The sequence below is a fragment of the Leopardus geoffroyi genome, chromosome A1 (genome assembly GCF_018350155.1).
Source record: "Leopardus geoffroyi isolate Oge1 chromosome A1, O.geoffroyi_Oge1_pat1.0, whole genome shotgun sequence".
Lineage (NCBI taxonomy): Eukaryota > Metazoa > Chordata > Mammalia > Carnivora > Felidae > Leopardus > Leopardus geoffroyi.
This window is the reverse complement of record NC_059326.1, coordinates 192,641,866-192,659,802: the sequence shown is the minus strand read 5'-3', so window position 1 is coordinate 192,659,802 and position 17,937 is coordinate 192,641,866. Positions and strand designations below refer to the sequence as shown.

The window sequence follows — 17,937 nt, the reverse complement described above, 5'->3', positions numbered from 1 at the left end:
TACTCTGGATGGTCACTGGGCTGGCACAACCAGATCTTTTTCCTACTTCCACGCTCCCCACCCCATGCCCGCCAAGGGCCTCTTCCTCCAAGAAGCACCTCCACTAGCTCAACCCTTAAGAATCACATGGCCATGGGGCGCCTGGGTAGCTCAGTCTGTTCGGTGTCTGCCCTCGGCTCAGATCACAATCTCAAGGCTTGTGGGTTCGAGCCCCACGTCAGGCTCTGTGCTGACAGCTGAGAGCCTGCTTTGGATCCTCTGTCCCCCTCCCTCCCTGTCCCTTCCCCCCTCAAAATAAAGATGTAAACTTAAAGAATTACCCGTGGGGCACCTAGGTGGCTCAGTTGGTTAAGCATCTGACTTCCACTCAGTTCATGATTTCACAGCTCGTGGGTTTGAGCCTCTCATGGGGCTCTGTGCTGACAGCTCAGAGCCTGGAGCCTGCTTCAGATTCTGTCTCTCTCTCTCTCTCTCTGCCCCTCCCCTGCTCACGCTCCATCTTTCAAAAATAAATAAACAGTAAAAAAAAAAAAAAAATCACATGATCTTTAAAAAAAACAAGGAAATCCTATCATTTGCCACAACCTGGCTGGATCTTGAAGACATTATGCTAAGTGAAATAAGTCAAAGAAACATAAATACTGTATAATCTCACTTAAATGTGGACTCTAAAAACAAAAATAAAAAACAACTGATAGAAAAAGAGATCAGACTCGTGGTTACCAAAGTGGGGGGCAGAGGGGGAAATGGAGGAAGGTGGTCCAAAAAATATAAACTTCCAGTTAGACTAGGGATGTAATGTACCACATGATGACTATAGCTAACACTCCTGTATGATACCTCAGAACATTGTTACGAGTAAATCCTAAGAGTTTTCACCACAAGGAGAATTTTTTTTTCCTTTTTTCTTCTTTCTTTTCTTTTAATTGTATCTACGTAAGAAGATGGATGTTAGCCGAACCTATTGTGGCAATCATTTCACAATATATGTAAATCAAGCCATCATGCTGCACACCTTCAACTTACACAATAATGTGTGTTAATTATTTTTCAATAAAACTAGAAACAAAGAATCACATGCTCCTTATCTCAGACGGAATCCGCAGGATAGCTACAGAGATACATCAAGACACACACATAGTCACATCCATACAGACTCCGAAAAACACATACGTTCTCATTCATACACACAGACACACACTTGCAGCCTCAAGACATACTGGAGCCCTGGTCAGACTCAAAATGTATTCTCATACACACAGACACATCACCATAACACAGTCTCACCAAGACACATGCTCTCCCGCTCCCCGGCCCTGCCCACATATGACATTGACACATAAAAGCAATACACACCCAAGGAGTACGTAGTCACATACACAAATATATAAATTCTTGTACATATATATATTTACATATAAACTCAGGCGTGCCCCTAGATCTCATCGACACACAAGTTTAATATTAAGGCACCTAAACACCTATACATATACACAAAGACACATTCTGGGCACACGGATGCATACGCAGCTATCAATGCACTTACATGCATAAACATACGAGTACATACATCACCCAAGACACACACACACTCCTATACATCCTCCCAAACACACATGAACACACATAAAGACATTTAAAAAAAAATTAGCCCCTCATAGACACACAAGTATGTTCCCACAGCACGTTTTATTCATTCATAGATTCATTTATATTATCAGAAAGTTGCTAGGGAAACTTCCTTAGGGCACCTTCCAAATCCCACCTTGTGTTTCCAGCTACTTACTTGTGTAAGCCCAGCACAATGTGCCACTAGATCATTTCTCCCTTTAAATTTGCACTTGTGGATAGGCGACGTGGTTTTCTCTCACCCGCAAGGCCCCAGGATGCAGGGCTCCGGCTCCTTCATCTCGGTCTCTAACTGCCCAGGACTCAAGGCCCCCACCTGAAGGTGCTCACTTTTAAAAGGTCCGTGGCTAAAGGTGCATTCCCTGGCACTGCTCCAGCAAGGGCAAGGGTGGCCTGTGGGTGTGGCTAGGGGTGTACTTCCACAAGCGCTTTCGAGAGAGGGGATCAATGGGGGGTAGCATACGACCCTCCCTTCTCCTCCCAGCCGCGCCCCTCCACTATTCTCCACCCCGCTTCCCGCACCCTGCTAGCCAGCTGTCCGCAGGCCCCCAGCAGCGGGGGGGCGGGGCTTCGGCCTCCCGGAGCCCCGCCCCTTTCTCTCTTCTCACCCCTCCTCTCCGCCCTCCCACTCCTCCTCTCCGCCTCTCCCCCTCCTTCCCCTCTGCTCCGCCCCTCTCCTCCCTCCTCCCTCCTCTGCCGCCTCTCAGCCCCCTCCCTTTCCCGTCTACCCTCCTTCCTCCTCCCTCCCCTCCCCACCCTCGCCCTCGCCCCTCCCCCGCCGCGCCAGGGCCGCCGGAGGCTGAGTCATCGCTGCGGCGTACGGCGGCAGCGGGCGAGCAGGTAGGGAGAGTGCGAAGAAAGCGACGTCGTGCGCCCCATCACCGCCACCGCGAACGGGTCGGAGTCCCCGTGCAAGCCCCTCTGCCGGAGAGGCCTGGGAGGGGGCACCGATGGGGGCCGGGGCCGCGGTGGGGAGGGGCGGCCAGCCCCGGAGGGCGCGGATTCGGCCGCTCTTGCAGCAGCCGCTTTGCGGCTTTCTAAAAGAGCTACATGTAGAATGGAGTCCTAAGCTTACCACATTAGGATGGCATCCAGGCCAAGCATCTCAAGCTGGCGGCCCACGGGCAGATGTGCCGTGCTCCTGATCTCTTATGTGACCCACAGAGTGTCTAATTTTTAGCCAGATGCCAGCATTGAAAAACCATATGATATTTCACAGAGTGGGAAAATCAGATTCGCAACACTTGAGAAATTAGAATCCATAACAACACTGGACCCCTATTTCCCAGGACAACAGTTGCCTAATGCTAGGTGTAGCTGCCTTTTTTAGTCAGGGCATTGCCTTCAGTCATTGCCACAGTCCCCACTATTTCTGTTTCATCTCCTTCTATCCTTTTCTATGTCACCTAGGCCACTCAACTTCCTTTATGTTACCTGCCAAACCCTTGATCTAGCGACTCCTAGTTCTGTCCAAGCTACCCATTTCTCAGATGCCGGTGAGGAAGTGGAGGTGGAAGTTTCCCAGAGTCACAGAACATGTGGCCTTAATGCTAAAGAGATTCCAGCTTTTTCTCACCCATTAATCTTTTCTGACATGCCATTTTGCCTCCTCAGATATGCAGACAGAGAAAGGGAATTGTCTTGTGAAAAGGTGGGTCCCAGAACATGATCTGGGGGTCAGAGTGGGCCCCCAATGGAAGATGATTCGGAGCAGAAATTAGCCCGGAGAAGGGTCAAACAGCTTTATATTTATTCCTGGGTGAGATCATAGTAAGAAATTGAGCAGAAACCCCTCCTTGGAGTTGATGGTATATTCTAATAGTCTTTCTCTTGGAGTCAAAACAGAAGGCAAAACTGGGGCAGGTGGATGGATGGAACAGTTGGCAATTCTGACAAATTTGGTTATAATAAGCTGTTTTCAAGTCACAGGAGACCTGGCCTGCGAGACACTAGGCTGTTGTGGAAGGGTTATTATTGCTTGGATTGCTTTCTAGTGCTTCTCAGCCTGTGATGTGTACAGGGGTCTTGTAAAATGCAGATTCTAAGTCAGTGGTACTGGGATAGAACTTGCAAAGCCTACGCTTCTGACAAGTTTCCAGGTGATGCCAATACTGCATGCCCCGAGTCCCCACTCGGACCGGCAAAGGCTCTGGACTCCTTGTGCCTTCTGTTTATTCATGAGGGTCATTGCTACATGGTAACCCAAAGGAGGGGCTCAGAATCCCACAGACCTGGGCGTAGATCCCTGCCCACCCCCGAGTAGCCAGGTAATGTTGGGCAGACGGCTCATCCTCTGTGGGCCTCAGTTTTCTTCATCTGTGCAATTGGAATCAGAGAATACTGAGAATACTTACTTCCTTAGGAGGCTGGGAAAGGAAGAATGGACTGGACACATGGCGCCAGCATAGTGTATGGTTCATGATGGATGCTCTGTAAAGGTAGTTTCTGGTATCGTGCACTCTATGGGCCTGCCCATGAGCGGTGACACCCATCAGTAGCATGGTTCGAGAGGGGGAGTATATAAGACATTTCAGGATAAAAATCAACCCCCCTAATATGGCCTTCTAGGCCATGCATGGTATGATCACTACCCAGCCCACCCCTTGCTGTCCTTCCCCTCTCTGTCTCATGCTGGACATTTATTAGGTGTCTGCCACAGTACTTTCCTCAGAGGCCTGGCACGTGCTGTTGTTCCTCATACTTCTACCTGCCTGGCCTCTTATCCTGCAGCCTCAGTTCCAATGTCACTTCCTCAGAGATGCCCTCCTTGACCCCCAGAATCTTTCAAGTAAGGATTTCGGGGGTATATTCTGGTGGAAAGGGAGAACGGTTCCATCTCTTGAGGCTGCACCTAAATAGGGAAGTCACCATTTTTACTTAGATTCTACGTTTATTTAGAGCAGCTTTTGGCTGGGTGGGGGAGGGAGGTCGGGGGGTCAGAGGAACTAAACACTGTCCCCTGCCTTTCTGCAAATTAGAAAAGGGCACAGCTTGGGCAAGCAAGCAGCTCTCGCCTGCCCTCTCAGCTGGTTACCTTTGTGCAGTATACAAACTATACAACCTTATGTAGCAGCCCGAGTGCTAATGCTTCCTTCCCCCAAGCTGCCTCGTGACCTGCTTAATCCTCCTGCCTGGATTAAGCTCCTTTATAAACTTTCTTAACTTCATAAAACTCATCACAATTGGAATTAGGTATCTTGGGAATGGTTTATTTAAAATCTTCCCCCTGTAGTAGACTCTATATTCCATCAAGGCAACGTCTATCCATCTAGTTCTGGATTCCCAGTGCTTAGCCTGGTGCCTGCAACAAAGCAGGTGCTCCATAAATATTTGTCGAATATTTCAGGAGCTCATTATCTACCAGGGGAGATCGGACTCGTGGAAATAGCTATGGCATGAGATGGACAGGCACAGAGCTGAGTGACTGGTGCAGCCCCAAGGAGGAAGATGTCCCTTCCAGCAGAGGTCATCCAGGGGTGCTCATGGAAGAGGTGTTTTAGCTGGACCTGACAGAATAGGTGGAGTTCACCAGATTCAGATGAGTGGGACGGTGTTCTTGGCAGTGGGAACAGCAAAAGCAAAGGTATAGAGAGAGAGAAGAGTTCAGTGTGTTCCTATGACCAGTCACAAATTACCATCAGCAGACTGGCTAAATGTGTTTTGTGAATTAGCTGCCAATATTTTTTTAAAAATCATGAGATTTCACATAAAGATCCGGATTTCCTGATCTTCTTTAAAAAACTGGAAGATGCCACCAACGAACAATTGACTGGCACTGAAAAGTGACAGTCCCTTTGCAAAGTCTGTGCTTGCTGGAGTTCACCACAGCCCCTACCTTTCCCCAGTGCGTTCTTACACCCAGCTTTCCTTGCTCATTACTCTTCCTTCGTGGCCCACTGTGCAGCTGGCTGGAAGACCATTTGATTGACCCACTGGAGATGTAAGGAAACTTGGTTCAGAGGGTACAGGCATTGAAATGCCAGACTAAGGAAGTTGGCAAATACCAACTGAAGGAAATGAGAAGCCATTGAAGGTTTTTGAGCTGTAAACCTTTAGCTGTAAATCACAGTAAAGCTGTGGGGGGACTCAGAAGTTCCTCATGGCCTGTAAAGAACACCCAGAAAAGGCATAATAACCCAAAGTGAGGGAGCACGAATGCCCCAGCTCTTTTTTTGAACTGGTAAATAACAGGCCTCCTCAGTTAACTAAGTGAGCCGGTAATGGCCGGGATTTCAGGGTCTTCTACGACTCCACAGAGCACAGCCCACAGCTGCCCTGGCCAAGCCAGGCCTGACTTCATAAGCAGGAACTCTGGGCCAAGGAGGCTGGTGAAGTTCTGGAAGCCAAGAGAGTGGGGAGCTCTGCATGGGGCTTTCAAAGAAGATAAAACGTGGACTGACCCATGGTCAGGAGACAGGGTTCTTCCTAAAGGCAGAATATTAATCTTAAAAGGTTTCTGATTACTCACACATAGGTGACCTCTAACTTGCTTTTGCTTGGCCTTGATTGTTTTCAAACACATTTAAAAAAAAAAACTGTCGTTTTCTTCTGTTTACAAAACTCGTATACTTATTAGAAAAAGGAAAATTTAGAAAAATAGAGGTGAAGGTAATCATCAGTAATCCTGCCACCCAGAGGTAACTCTGTTAATATGCTGGTGGATTTCCTTACCTTTATTTTTATTTTTATTTTTTTTAATTTTTTTAATGTTTATTTATTCTTTGAAAGAGAGAGAGAGCACGAGCAGGGGAGGGGCAGAGAGAGGGAGCCACAGAATCTGAAGCAGGCTCCAGGATCCAAGCTGTCAGCACAGAGCCAGATGAGGGACTCGAACTCCCGAGACCACGACCTGAGCTGAAGTCGGATGTTTAATGGACTGAGCCACCCAGGCGCCCCACCTTTATTATCTTTTTCAGTGTATTTATACTTTTAAAAAATGAAGTAGGGGTCACATTTCATATACAGTTGATTGCCCTTTTTTGATGAACATTATCCCATGAATGTTTTACCGTGAGAATATAATAATGCATCTTTCTGTAAAAAATTTAAATAAGAAATTTACAACGGAGAAGTAAACATTGCATGTTGGCATCATTTTTCTGGGTTATTAAATATGCTTTGAAAAAAACATTTTATATGCTTGTTTCCTTCCATTCTCAAAGTAGTCAGGAATCTGAATTTTTTATCTTGCAAGACAGATAAAAGAGGAATTATTACCCCCAATTGAAAGAGGATACTGAATCACAAAGATGAATTGAGTTATCCGAGTAAGTAGCTAGTGGGGGGCTGCACTACAACCCCCAAGCTTTCTGAGTCTAGGTTAGTGCTGTGGGGAAGGGGGTAACCAGGCTGCTCTTCCCCACCCCAGTTATAGTTAGTTTAGATCATGTCAGCTGTGCTTTAGATTCTGTGAATCAAGGAAGGCTTTAAACAGTGCAGTTAATCTGGGTGGACTTTGTGGAGGAGGCAGGTTTTATTCAGGATCTGGAATGTTTGTCCTATTCATAGGTAAATGAGTGCCAGGCATCCAAGCCTCCCGACTCCCAGATTAATAATAATAACCAGCTTGGGGAACCTTGGGTGGCTCAGTCTGTTAAGTGTGGGACAATTGATTTCAGCTCAGGTCATGATCTCATGGGTTAGTCAGATCAGATGGAGTCTGGTTTGGGGTTCTGCATGGAGCTTGCTTGGGATTTTCTCTCTCCCTCACTCTGTGCCCCCCCCCCCATGCACTAAATAAATAAACATTTAAAAAATAAAAATAATAACCAGCCTTTATCATGTGGCAAGCACCTTGCTAGGCTCTTGAATACTTATGTTACTTAATCCTCATACCAAACCCTAGGAAGCACTGTTATTTTCACCAATTTAAAAATGAAAAAATAGGGGGTGCCTGGGTGGCTCTGTCGGTCAAGCGTCCGACTTTGGCTCAGGTCCTGATCTTCCAGTTTGTGACTTCAAGCCCCTCAGTGGGGCTCTGTGCTGACAGCTCAGAGCCTGGAGCCTGCTTCAGATTCTGTGTCCCCCTCTCTCTCCGCCCCACGCCTGCTTGTGCTCTGTCTCTCTCTGTCTTTCCAAAATAAACATTAAAAATATTTTCAAAAAACTTTTTGAAAAAATAGAAGCACAGAGAGGGAAAGTGCTCAGCTCAAGGTTGCACGGCTGGTGAGTGAGGGCAGAGATTTGAACCAGGCAGCCTGGCCCCAGAGCAGTTCCACTCCATCCCCGCACCTTCCCTGTCTAGGCTGAAGGGAGAACAGCCAGAGCCCAGATAGCTGGGAGTCCCCAACACGGTGGGCACCCCCACCTCCCCGACTGGTCGTGCCCCTCGGGACACGGAGGCCAGGAGGGGATGACAGACGCACTGGCTGAGGGGCTGTGCCACAGGAGCCAGCCAGGGGTCTGCCCGGAACCCCCGCTTCTGTGGCCGCCCCGTCCCTGAGAGAGGCTTCCTCAAATGGGGAGATAATAAATTTTAAAAAGGAGGTAGTCCCCAGAGTGTTTGGCATTCCCAGTGGCTAGTCCAAAGCGGTTTTGTCTTGATCCCTCTTTGATTCTGAAATAGACTCCATCCTGAAAAAGAAGCGGATTTAGAATTAAGAGGCACCACGCAACTTCTAGTCCTGCCTCTGCTGAGATCTGACTGATCCTGGGCCCGTCGCTCCCCCCCGCCCGCTGGCTCTCGGAGGTTAAAGCTGGTCCCTCCACCCGGTCTTTGCCACTCACGACTCACCGCGATGTGGCCGACCAGTTGTTGGGACGGGGAGACGATGCGGTGGAAACCGGGGCGGCTCGCAGGGCGCTGGGGTCCCGGAGTGCCGCGCCCAGCCGGCTCCAGCTCGCCCCGGTGGCTGCGTGCCCACGGGAAGGCTGCAGGCGTCCCGCAGAACCTAGCCCACCCCACCCCCTCTTCCCACCTCTAACCCCTTCCCCCAACCCTCCGACGCCCGGGAGAGTTGAGGGTCCGCGCACAGGTCCGGGAGACACTTGAATTCCTCCCTCGATCTCTGTTCACCAGGGTCCCGCTCTCCTGAAGGGACGCCCACCCTTCCCCCTAACAGCTCACCCCAGCAGCTGTCCACTCATCCTTCACAGGGCCGAGTTCCAGGGTGTGCGTTCCTAGACACAGCCATGCCCAAACCCGGAAACCTTCACTGGCTCCCCACTGCGGGGGGAAGAACACCCAACTCAGAGTGACTAGAAGGCCTGTCTCCACCTGCCCCCAACCCGCCTCCCCAGCTGCTTTGCCCTGTCACCTCAGCACAGAGCTTGGTGATTTTTAAATGCAGAGGCCCAGGAGTCAGGCACCCAGATTCAAATCCCGAGTCTGCCTGTTTCTAGCTATGTGACCTTAGGCAAGTTACCACATATCACTCAACTGTGACTCCACACCCTTAAAATGGGGGTGGTAGTACCCATTCCATAGGACTGTGTGAAGAATTAAATGAGTCACTTAGCATAGTTCCTGGAACATGGTAAACTCACCCTGAGTGCTTGGTGTTGTTATGACAGCTCTCAACCACATTTGGCTACCACCTCCTACTTCCTAAAGCCAATCATTCTCTTTCCCAACACTGTGCCTGCATGTATACCTGGAAAACCCTTCCTCTTCCCTTTTCTCCACCTGGTAGGCTCCTACACACCCTTTAAAGCCCTATTCAAATGTCACTGTGGGGGCGCCTGGGTGGCTTAGTCGGTTAAGCACCAGACTTCAGCTCAAGGCATGACCTCACGGTTCGTGGGTTCGAGCCCCGCGTGGGCTCTGTGCTGACAGCTAGAGCCTGGTGCCTGCTTCTGATTTTGTGTCTCCTTCTCTCTCGCTGCCCCTCCTTGGCTCACACTGTGTCTCTCTCTCTCTCAAAAATAAATAAACATTTAAAAAAAAATTTTTAAACGTCACTGTGAAGACTTAACCATCCTTCCCAGTTGCTTCCTCCTCTACCTGCCTGTCACCACCTTAACCCAGGGACCACACAGTATCCCCAGTGGTGGGACAACCAGCATTTCATGCCTCCCAATAGGATGCAGTAGACTTCACAGTTCTACCTATTTTGGCTCTTGCCGAAAATGTTGAGCGTAGATATAATCAGGTCTTTAGAGCTGGCTGCAGTTTACTGGAATTTCAGGGATAGAGGAACACATTAAATAACACCCAGAAAAGCAACCAGACAAATCCAGAATGTGGGACAATTTATAAGACAACTGGCATGATCTCTTAAAGGTCAATGTCGTGAAAACAAAGCAAAAGCAAGGAGAGGAGGTTCTAGATTTAAAGAGATCTAAGAGTCCAACAACTAAATATGAGATGTGATTCTTTTTAAAGTTCTTATTTTAACGTTTATTTATTTTTGAGAGAGAGAGAGAGAGCGAGTGCAAGCGGGAGAGGGGCAGAGAGGGAGACACAGAATCCAAAGCAGGCTCCAGGCTCTGAGTTGTCAGCACAGAGACTGACAAGGGGCTCAAACCCACAAACTGAGGTCATGACCTGAGCCAAAGTCTGACGCTTAACTGACTGATCCACCTAGGCCCCCCGTGTGATTCTTGATTGTATCTTGGTTCACTTTTCTTTTAAAGCTATAAAGACCATGTTTTTACACAATGGGGGGAATTTGACTATGAATTGGGTATTAGATGATATAAGGAAATTATTGTTAATTTTGTGAGTGAAGTCTACTGTGGTTATGAAGGAGAATTCTTATAGCTTTTGGAAATGCATGCTAAGTGTTTAGGGCTCAAGTGTTAGAATGAATATCTGTAATTCACTTTAAAATGGTTTAGCCACAAATTTAACATATAGTGAGATGAGGTAAATATGGTGAAATGTTTACAATTGTTGAATCTACATGATCAATACATATTCAGTTTACAATTCTTTCTACTTTTCTGTATGTTTCAACATTTCCTTAAAAAGGGTTTTTTAATACTGAAATATAATTGACATGTAACAGTATATTATTTCAGATGTACAGCCCATGATTCGATCCATGTATATATTGCAGAATGATCACCACAATAAGTCTAATTACCATCCATCACCACGCATAGTTACAATTTTTTTCTTGTGATGAGAACTTTTAAATACTCTCTTAGCAACTTCCTAATATACAATATTATAACTATAGTCACCATGCTGTATGGTATAGCCCCAGGACTTATTTATTTTATAAATATATATTATGTATATAAATACACACACACACACACACACACACACACACACACACACACATACAGGTATCTACCTTTTTATAAATACATAAAGGTTTTTAAAAAGCTCCTTCCCCTGGGCTCCTATAGCAGGTTTCTGGGCCTTCATTAAAACACGAATCACAATATTTGGAGGTGATGTTTGCCAGTGGGTCTTGCCATTCAGATTACAGACTATGAGCTCCCCGGGGTAGGATCCAGATGAACTGTATTTCTCTCATGGTGCCACATTCATAATAAACAGGCAATAAACAGGTGTTGAATGAATGAAGACTGTACTATTGCCATAGTGCATGATTCCTCAGTAAACTTACTCTTAGGAATCTCCCAGAATGAAAAATGATAACACAAACTTTTATTGAGAAATATACCAAGCTTGGTGCTAAGTTCCTAATTTTGTTCATCATGGATTTTTTGCATTCGTTTTGGTTTTTAAAATATTGTGTTCAAGTATTATTTACCTAGGTTACTAACTTTGGGGGGCCTCCCCTATTTTAGTGCCTGAAGCAAGTGAGGCACCGTGATATGATCCCTATAAAACAGGGTTTGGGGCACATGTCTGAGTAATGCCCCATTGCCCTCTGGGAATCCTTCCAGATCCTATCACTTTATTTGTCTGACAGAATTGACGTTTGTTTGGTCTCACTGTACCATTGCTCTTGTCATCTGACCTAAAGAGAGGGTTTGCAATCTGCAGTGCATATTTATTTTGCTGCCCCAGCAACATTCTCCCTGCTCTGGCAACAACAACTCTATGTTGCTTGGGGACCCTCCCCTCCCCATCCACCGAACTGACTCCAGCCTATTGCCTAGAGGTGGGCATGTGACTCAGCTCTGCCATCAGAGCCTTGCAACCACTGGCCATAGTCGTGGCTTCAGAGTAGTCATATGACTCAATTACAGCCAATGAGACTCAATTCTGGGGGTTTGATCTCAACTTTGGAGAAGGGATACTTTCTCTTTTCTGGTACTTGAGATGGGATGTAAGCCACGTGGGGTGTTGAGCCTCTCTGAGACTGGAGCTCGTACAGAAGACAGCAGTATGGAGTGATGGAGTCAGGGAGGAGACATCCTGATAGTATTGGAGCTCCTGGATCCAGCTGTACATGAAGTAAGACTGCTATCTGGACTTAAGGGATGTGTTGGCCAACTTTTGCCTAAGTCAGTTTGAGTTGTCTTTCTATCACTTAGATGATTCACTCCCTCTTGCCTGCTGTGTGGTCAGGTTGGTCCCAGGAGATGCTCTGGTGAAGCCCAGCACCTATCACCAGACTTCCGCCGTGAAGTTCTCCACCCAAGGTGCCCTTCATCACAGGGCAGCCGTGGGAGGCAGAGGATTGAGAGCAACAACAGTAGCCCCACATAGCATTCCTGAGCACTGGTGCACTGTTAGGTCCTGTGGTTAAGATTTCCACATCTATTTACTCCTTTTGTCCTATAACAACTCTGCGAAGTAGATTCCATGAACTCCAGGCTGAAATCGTCCATCTACTTCTACGCCAACTGTCCCAAATCGCCAACCAGAGGCAAAGAGAAGGCTCCAGTTAAACAGCAGACAAAGGCTGCTTCCCACTCCATTTTGTCTCTCTTGTAAATGGGTAGACTTCCTAGGGGGCAGGCTCTTTCTAAGAACAGCTGAGCCTGGGTGTTAGCAAACCCGTCTCCCTATGCTTTCTTTTTTTTTTTAATTTTTAAAAAATGTTTATTTATTTATTTATTTATTTATTTATTTTTCAACGTTTATTTATTTTTGGGACAGAGAGAGACAGAGCATGAACGGGGGAGGGGCAGAGAGAGAGGGAGACACAGAATCGGAAACAGGCTCCAGGCTCTGAGCCATCAGCCCAGAGCCCGACGCGGGGCTCGAACTCACGGACGGCGAGATCGTGACCTGGCTGAAGTCGGACGCTTTAACCGACTGCGCCACCCAGGCGCCCCAAAAAATGTTTATTTATTTTTGAGAGAGAGAGAGAGACAGAGCGCAAGCTGGAAAGGGGCAGAGAGAGAGAGAGAGAGAGAGAGAGAGAGAGAGAGAGAGACACAGAATCTGAAGCAGGCTTCGGGCTCTGAGCCTTTGGCACAGAGCCCAATGCAGGGCTCGAACCCACAAACTGCGAGATCAGGACCTGAGCCCAAGTCAGACACTCAACGGACTGAGCCACCCAGGCGCCCCTCCCTACGCTTTCTCATAACACTGTCAGCATCTTGAAATAAAGGGCCTAAGGGCAGCTTCCTTTGGCCTGGTAGTGGACTCAGCACCTTCGGCAGTGTTGGCCCTCAAGATTGACAGATGGGTTGACCCACTGGCTGTGGCCATCTTTGCCATCTGTGTTCATTTATTCATTCAACAAATACTCATTGAGTGCCAGGTATATGCCAAATCCCATTCCAAGCACTGGGGATACAATAGTGAACAACACTGGGGGCAGTCCCTGCCTCCAGGTTGCTGACAGTCTTGTCAGGGAGGCACACATTAAACAAATAATTGCACATGTAATTATTTAATTACAAGCATGATAAGCACTGAGAAGGAACAGTTCAGGCTGTTATGAAAGTGTGCAACAGAGACATCTAAACCCGTCGGCTAACTGTCTGGCCAAGCAACTTCATTCGCTTCCTAGGTATTTTTTGATTGACCATTCGGTGCTAGGCACTGTGTTGGGCACTGAGTGCTGGGCAGAGTGGGGAAGCAGACATAGCCCCTGCCCACGAAGAGATTGCTCTGCATAGCAAATACACCATCTGACCGGCTGTGTCTCCAGCCTGCAGCCTGTGAGCAGCTACAAGTCGACAGCTTTGATACCGGCTTGAAAGAACAACTTCGCTCCTGCTTCTACAGGAGAACCAAATACGTTTAACTGGTTTCATTCATCTCGCAATCCTCTCTCTGATCCTTAATGGTTTTCATTCTCTAGGGTTGGGGAAATTGGGACCGATGGTCACGGGGCCGAGGGGGAACATGTTTTGTTAGGCTCTGTAAAAATAGGGTCTTGGGTGAAAAATATGCGTCGTTTCATTGAGAGGAGAAGGCATCAGAAAAAGGAAGGAACTGGGTATTGAAACTCCCTGTGCCCCATGGCTCCAGCATACCGGGGACAGGAGCTCGGCTTTGAGGGCAGGCCTTTTATGATATTTTTGGCTGCCTGGCCCCAAGGGTGCAGACCGGAGTGTGGTGCCCAGCTCGCTGCAGGGAACTTTCTGGATGGCCTTATTATTCAGAGCATGTGATGCTTTGGCTCCAGCAGCCTGAGGTAGTCAGGGATTCTGCAGCGGTGGGAATGGGGTTCTCACTAAAAGAGGTGAGAGTGTGTGTGGGTTCAGACCTAGCAGGTCTGGCCTGGTCATTTTTAGAGCCAGCTTCCCTGCAGGATCAAACAGGCAGAATCACTTGGCCCCCTGGGCCCCAATCCAGGCCTGAAATGTGACAGCATGGGGAAAAATAGAAAGGAAGGCGTGGCCTCTGACTGTCCCCCACTGGACTGAAGCACCCTGTCGGCGAAAAACGCAGCTGATTCTTTTTTGTGTCTCCTGACACCCTGGGATAGATGGCTTGCCTGGTCAACATCATAGCTCCTATATCTTGAGGGCCTACTCTGCAGTAGGGATTTGTTCATCTAACCCTCACAACAACCCCATGAGGTAGGTTCCACTGTTACCCTCATCTCACAGGGAGCTGGGGCTCCAGTTAGTGGAGCAGGATTGACAGAAATCACAGAGCTGTCATGTCTCAGCCAGAACCTCCGACAGCAGAGACAGCAGAGTGAGAGGGTGGTGCAGAGTCCTTTACGTGTGCCTTCTGTGGGGAGGGCCCGGAACACAGAGCAGCTAACTGACCTGGGACAAGTCTGCAACTTGGTACAGAGCCTCGGCCATCCTGGCTGTAACAAGTGTGGATTTAATCATTTGAGAGCAACATAGAATGTAGCATTTTGTCCTTTTTGCTAAGGCTTTTCCTCGTATCAACAATAGTAAAAGCAAATAACCTATCCATTGAGGTTTTATTCCTTTACAGTCACTGGGTCAAGTGCTTTATGTATATCATTTCATTTAATCCTCCTATTGACCTAGGAAGTATTTATTATTATACTTCTAAGGAAAGAGAATAACTTTGCCAAGGTTACAGCTAGTAAGTTGCAGAGCTGGGATTCAACTTAAGAATGTATGGCTCCAAGATCTGTTTTCTGCTGAGCATCAGAGACCTGGTTCAATTCCCGCTTCCTCCACAAACCAACATTGTGCCTTGGCAAGTCATTTAATTTCTCTGGGCCTCATTTTCCACATCTGTAATATAGGTAGGTTGGACTCAATGATATGTCAGGGTCAGGCCCTCTCTAGCTCTGATATCTAGACTTTAAACCCTTTGAGGGATATCATGTCTATATCCTCAGCACTCAGAAAAGGGCCTGGCCCAGAGTGGGTAACAGGTCAACATAGGTTGAGCTTAATCTATCCTGATGGGACCCTGGCTCCTATCTCCACATGTAGTTGCTATTTCCAAATCTCTACATTTCATAGCCTCCTCCTACCTCTTATGGTCCAAAGGTACCATAATTTATCCATTTGGGTTGTTTCCCATTTTTCCTATTAAAAAATGCTTCCATATATCTCTTAATGGGCTGAAGTTTCCTTGGAATGAATATATATATATATATCCAGATGGGGAATTTTTAGATCATGGGATGTATACAAAACCCTCTCAAAAATTATAGGAATTTATATTCCCACCAGCTGTGGGAATACCCTTTCCCCTGTATCCTTTCCGAACTTAGAGTTTGTCAGATTTTTAAAAATTTGTCAACTGGTTAAGTGTGAAATAGTATAAATATATTTTAACTTTTCATAGTGGAAAGTTTCAAGTACCAGTAAAACCTCATTCCGGAAACATACTTATAATCCAAAGCACTTGTATATCAGAGCAAATTTCAAGAAACATTGGGTCAGTTGAGATCATGTGACATTTGGCTAATGTGCTACTCGTATTGCAAGACATCACTCGTTTATCAAGTTAAAATTTATTAAAAATGTTTGCTCGTCTGGCGCACCGCTCTCAGAACAAGTTAGTCACAATCCAAAGTTTTACTGTATTTATAAAATAATAGAATTGGGTAATAAATTTATGTACCTGTCACCCACCATCCAAATCCTTACCAATTTTGTTTCTTTATATTTCACCACCCATTATTTAAAAAAAATTTTTTTTGAACGTTTATTTGTTTTTGAGAAACAGATAGATCATGAGCACGACAGGGGAAGAGAGAGGGGGAGACACAGAATCCGAAGCAGGCTCCAGGCTCCGAGCTGTCAGCACAGAGCCCGACGCGGGGCTCGAACCCACAAACCATGAAATCATGACCTGAGCTGAAGTCGGACGCTTAACCGACTGAGCCACCCAGGTGCCTCATCACCACCCATTATTTTTAACCAAACCTGAGATATTATTCCATTTTGTCTTTAAATATTTCAGCAAATATCTCTAAAAGATAAGGATTTCCTCTTTTAAACATAACCATAATGTATTATCAAACATCTCCAAATGTCAACAATAATTCCTTCATATTACCAAATATTTGAGTCCATGTTCACATTTATCAAATTACTCTCTATATTTTTTTCTTTTTATGCTTGCTTGAATTAAGATTCAAACAAGATCCATACAATGTGATTGGCTAACATTTCTTAAATTTCTTTTAATCTAGAGGTGCTCCTCTCTCTCTCTACCATTCATTTGTTAAAGAAATCAGGTTGATTTTCCTGTTAGACTTTCCCCCAGTCTGGCTTTTGTTCATTATGTCCCCATGGTGTCATTTCACGTGTTCCTCAGTCCCTGTATTTCCTGTACACTGTAGTGTGGTCAGGATCAGTTGGGAAACCATGGTCCGTGGGCCAAACCTAGCATCTACCTTTTTTTGTAAACAGGATTTTGTTGGAACACAACTCTGCCCGTTTGTTTAGCTATTGTCGGTGGCTGCCTTTTGTGTTCCAACACCAGGCTTAAGTACTTGCAACAGACTCTAGACACTGTATAGCCTGTAAAATATAAATTACCTGGCCCATTGGAGACGAAGTTTGCCAACACCTACTCTAAAGGCTTGTTCAGATTCCTGCTTGATTCTTGGGCCATGCTTTCTTCATAGGATATGGTGTTTAATTAGATCAACTAATTCATAAGGAGTTGCAAAATGGTGATATTCCAAGTTAATCCTTCTTCATTCCTGTTTCCTTTTCTTTATTGGAATGCTTACATAAAAAGCACCTTCTTCTCATCTACTACTTGGTTGCCTGAAGCACAGTTCATACAGGAAAGACAGAATAAATGCTTAATTGTCTCTGTTGATTTTCAAAATAATGAATTGATTTCCTAATATCCTCCAAAGATGATCGCTGAGGTTTTTTGTTTATTTTTAAAATATCATTATGAACTCATGGACTTAAATGTGTTTGATATTTTCAATTCATTGCAGTTAATTAGACTGAAATTGTCTGGACTTTGGCAAGTGGGACTCCAGAGTCCCTTTGCCACGACTCTGGTTTCCCTGATTTGCGTTAAAAGTCTATGAACATGTACATTTTCTGCCCCAAAGCTGGAATCAACTATTTATTTATTTACTTATTTATTTGAGGAACCTGGGTTCCTTTAAGGGGAAATAGTATTTAGAGACCACAGTCTGGGCACTAAAGATGCTCACTCAAGTGTTGGTTGTTGTTTCTAGACCTGAAAACGATAGGCAGAGCTAGGGAATATGGTGTGTGCTTCCAAATCAGTTACATCAAAAATTCATACTGGAACTTCCAATTTAAATCCAGGATTATAAAGTTTTTACTTAACCCCTGTCGTCTTTCATTTGTATCTCCTTTCTCTCACACCAAAAGTCCTGGTTCTCAACACCACCAGCATGAAACTCACTGGCTACCCCACACTACCTATCCAACAGTTTCAGAATAACAATCCCAGTGTTACCACCACAATACGATGACTGAAAACAGGCAGCCCTTTTTTCAAAATCAGAGTAAAAAATTCTGAAAGTGGAAGTGGAAAGGGATTCACCAGGAAGGGTCTGTGCTGACCCCATGTCACTGTATGGCAGTTTGCATTGCTGCTGG

At 46.1% G+C, this 17,937-nt stretch overlaps 2 long non-coding RNA genes across 2 annotated transcripts in view; one reads left to right on the top strand and one right to left on the bottom strand.

Annotated features, from left to right (window-relative positions):
- The window catches only part of LOC123575769, a 66,865-nt gene that overhangs the window by 18,738 nt on the left and 30,190 nt on the right, over window positions 1-17,937 (bottom strand). The gene's annotated exons all lie outside the window — the stretch shown is intronic.
- LOC123575775 lies at window positions 10,833-13,707 on the top strand. The gene is made up of 2 exons (XR_006700992.1): window positions 10,833-11,947; window positions 13,458-13,707. It is a non-coding gene; the product is annotated as an uncharacterized LOC123575775 (long non-coding RNA).